Genomic DNA, 5,000 nt, shown 5'->3' on the forward strand with positions numbered 1-5,000 from the left:
GGGATTGTATAATCATTATCATTATTATTATCATCATTATTATTAATATTAATGTTATTATTATTATTGTTATTATTATTTTTATTATTACTATCTTTATTATTAGTGTTATAATTGTTGTTATTATCAGCTCTCTTATAATTATTATTATTATTATTGTTATTATTGCTATTATTATTATTACTATTGTTATCATTACTATTAGCACGCTCAGGGGCTAGCTCCCACCTCCCCCATTGCCCCTCAAACGGCCCACTCATCCCACACCCCCGATCCGACCACGACAACTCAATCAATCACATCACACCCGAATCAATATAGTCTTGCAGCTACAGAGGCAATGGATAGAGAGAGAGGGAGTAAGTGAGAGATAGAGGGATACAGAGAGAGGAGGGAGGAGAAAGAGAGTTCACACACACACACACACACACAAAAAAAAAAAAAAAAAACGCAAAAACGTCCTACATTAAATGCAATGCAACTATAGTAACTCTCCTAATTTGCAATTTTAGCGGCGATAGCATAGATGACGAAAATGTTTCTGTCTCTCTCTTTCTCTCTGCCTCTGTCTCTCTATCTCTCTGGCTCTTTCTTTTAATATTGATTATTATTGTTATCATTATTGTTATATATGCAATCAGGTATGATTGCAAATTAATTTTTTTTTCAGATATTAGAAATTATAAGTGTGAGACATATCTGTTCTTGATATTTCATACAAATATTCATCCTCAACAGTACAGTCTAACAATGCATATTAGTCTTTCCTCCTCCGCTATTCTATTCACAGAATAACAATGGACATCTCTGGAAAGGAAGACGTCATAAAAACATGTACAAGCACGTGCATGATTGTGGGTGTGAGTGTGTATATATATATATATATATATATATATATATATATATATATATATATATATATATATATATATATATATATATATATATATATATATATATATACACATTTACATATATGTATACATGCTATATAACATCTGTATATGAATACAAATTAAAAGGTATGAATTTATATATATATATATATATATATATATATATATATATATATATATATATATATATATATATATATATATATATATATATATATATACATATATGTTTGTTTTCTTTATTGGTTCGCAATATCTGAATCATTATACAGGCAAGGGCCTGGAACAACGTTGGGAATTGTTCCTTACAGTCCACCTAATTAATGAAAACTACCATGAATAAACTTACCCCGTGAAGGATTAAGTGCGACCGCCTCTTGGCCAGACTCTTTAGTATATCTGTATTATATAGCACCGTTTTAAAAAGAAAAATATGGTGGCATTTTAGCCGTGCTTTGCGTGTAAAAATCCGTAGAAGCGAGACGTCCCGGATGCATAAAATGGTACTACTACTACCACTACTACTAGTAATGGCAGGAATATTGTTTATTATTACGCGAACTAAAAGAAGTAAAAATACAGTGATGGTGATATTTATTGTGGTGATGATGAGGATGATAATTTTGATGAAGGTGACGATAATCGTAAGTGATAGTGTTAATAATAATGGTAATAGAAAAATAACAGTAATGATTATATCAATAATTATCATAATAATAAATGTTATAATACCAACAGTAATAACAAAAACAAAATGTTAATAAGGATAATGATAATAACAATAATGATAATAACGATATAATGATAATAGTAGTAAAATAACAATGAGAGTGATAATTATATTAATAATGATAAGAGCGATATAATGTAATAGTAGTAAAAATAACAATGGAAGTGATAATTATAATAACATTATTAAATTATAATCATCATAATAAAATTATTAATAGTAATGACAATGATGGTAATTGTATTGATAATAACAATAATGATGATGATAATAATTGTATTGATAATAACAATGATGATGATAATAATGACAATAATGACAATAATAATCCTATCATAATTTTGGTAGTAATAATAAAGAATCATAAAATCTATAATTATCATTATTTCTAATTATAGGAGTATTATTGATATGATAACATAGAAAATGATAATAAAGGTAACAGTAATGAAACCTTTAGTAATGAGGACAAAGTAATAGTAACAATAATAATGATAATGATGATAAAGGAAATAATGAATTCATTTGATTGTGATAATGATGAATAATAATCATGACGGTTATTAACATTATTGTCATCTTTATCATGATAATCATACTTCATATCACTGATATTAGTAGCAGCATGAGAATAATTATTATGTTAAATATTTCCAGCAATATAAGTATTAGTAATATAAGCAGTACTACTATCAGTAATAGTAATAAGAACAGTAGTAGTAGTATTAACAATGATGATGATAAATTGATGGTGTTGATAATAGTTGGTGATTATTCATGTTCTTATTCTTATTACTGATATAATGAAACACGTCCTTTCTCTTTTTCTCTCTCTCTCTCTGTGTATTCAGCTTGTTCAAACGAGATTAATATGAGATTTAAAATAAGAGAAAAGGTTTTACACAAAATAGACTTCTAAAAGTATGAAGAAGCTGTACTGAACGTCCCTCATCTGGCGACGCTCAAGCAGCAGCCACGACGAAGGCAACCCAGCTGCCCTTTGACCTCCCACGCAGAGTACATCTCATTTCCAGAGACAGTTTAATTGTAGATATGTGAGTTTGTGGAATGATATAAATAGCAACAATGGAATTCCATTTACACGTCCCATTCAGACTTTCAAATACTTTGTAAATTGGATTATATCATAAAAGTTCAAACGGAAATCCTGATAGGTTTTAAAATAGAAGTTATTGCGATACTTCTTTAACCTGATAAATAAAGGGAATAATATATAAATTCCTTGGCATAAAAAGAACAGAGAGAAAGAGAGTCAGGGAAAGTTAGAGAGAGTAAATGAAAGAGAAAGAGAGGAGAAGGATGGGAGAAGGGAGGAAGGAGGAAGAGAGAGAGAGAGAGACAGACAGAGACAAAGACAAAGACAAAGACAGAAACAGAGACAGAGACAAAGACAAAGACAAAGACAGAGACAGAGACAAAGACAGAGACAGAGAAAGAGAGAGAGTATATATATATATATATATATATATATATATATATATATATATATATATATATATATATATATATATATATATATATATATATAAACACCGCAAATGACAGGCGGGAGCGGTGGTGGCGCGATCTGCAAACCACGACAGACCACAAGACTCAGGAGGCTCTGACAAAGCCCCTAATCTTCTAAAAATGTGTCCTATTATCGAGCTCACAAAGGAACTTAATTTAAACAGACGAGCACAGAGGTTTGAGAGAGAAAGTACTCTGCTGTTAACGAAGCACAATCTCTGAATAGACAAATGTAATAGTTTTTTCATTTATGTTTAAGGTATATTTCAGCTGCACAAACACACATGGAAGGGAAAGGCAGCAAACGCAGGTACTTCATTTCAAACACGAAAAAAAATAAAAACTTTTAATTTTCCTCTCCTGTTATTGTTTCCCAGAAATTCTAAAGACTCTCCTCCCGGTAGAGTCTTACAGACCTGTCGGGGAAACACTAAAATCCCATATAATTGATTCCTAAACCTCTTTTACTTTCCTTTATTTTGATAGCAAATGGCCTGAATAAAGATGATATCAAAATAGTGATATTAATACTACGACCAACTTTTGTTACTGACATCAGAAGGGAAGGGTAATGAGAGGGAGGAGAAAGAGTAAAAGAGAAATGAAGGAAAAGAGAACAATTAAATAAATACACAGGACGGGTATTATTATGTTGATTTTAAGAATAGGAATAGGAATCATCAAATATTATTAATTATTATTAATACCATCAATTTATCATCATCATCATTGTCAATACTACTACTGTTATTGTTAATACTACTACTACTAGCAGGAGTACTACTAATACTACTATTTATATTGTTGGGATAGTTAAGATAATATTTATTCTCATGGTGCTGCTAATATCAATTTTATAAATTGTGATTATGATGATAATGACGGCAATCATGTTAATCATCGTCATGTTTATTACTCATCATTATCACAATCATATGAATTCATTATGTCCTTTATTATCATTATTATCATCATTATTGTTACCATTGCTTTGTCGTCATTACTAAAGGTTTCATTATCTTTTTTATTATCATTTTATATTATTTTCATAAAAGTTTTCATCAATAATACTCTTATGATTAGAAATTATGATAATTATAGTTATTATCATTATCATTATTATCATCATCATTGTATTATCAATATAATTACCATCACCATTACGTTTAATATTATCATGATAATTAAATATTGTTTTTATAATTATAATTATCACTGTTCCTTTTACTACTATTATTACTATAATCATTGTGGATATAATCATTGCTGTTAGTTTTCTGTTACCATTACTATTAACACTATCACTTAAATAATTATCGTCAAAATCATCAAAATCCTCATCCTCATCACCACCACAATAAATATCACCGTATTTTTACTTCTTTTAGTTCTCATAATAATAAACAATATTCCTGCCATTACTAGTACTAGTGGTAGTAGTAGTACCATTTTATGTATCCGGGACGTCTCGTTTCTACAGATTTTTACACGCGAAGCACGACTAAAATGCCACCATATTTTTCTTTTTAAAACGGTGCTATATATTACAGATATACTAAAGAGTCTGGCCAAGAGGCGGTCGCACTTAATCCTTCACGGGGTAAGTTTATTCATGGTAGTTTTCATGAACTAGATGGACCGTAAGGAACAATTCCCAACGTTGTTCCAGGCGCTTGTCTGTATCATGACTAAGATATTGCAAACCAATAAAGAAAACAAACATGTATGATAAATGTACATATGTATATATAAAAATTCATACCTTTTTATTTATATTCGTATACAGATGTTTTATAGTATTCATATATATATATATATATATATATATATATATATATATATAT

Source organism: Penaeus vannamei, chromosome 7 (genome assembly GCF_042767895.1).
Source record: "Penaeus vannamei isolate JL-2024 chromosome 7, ASM4276789v1, whole genome shotgun sequence".
Taxonomy (NCBI): Eukaryota; Metazoa; Arthropoda; class Malacostraca; order Decapoda; family Penaeidae; genus Penaeus; species Penaeus vannamei.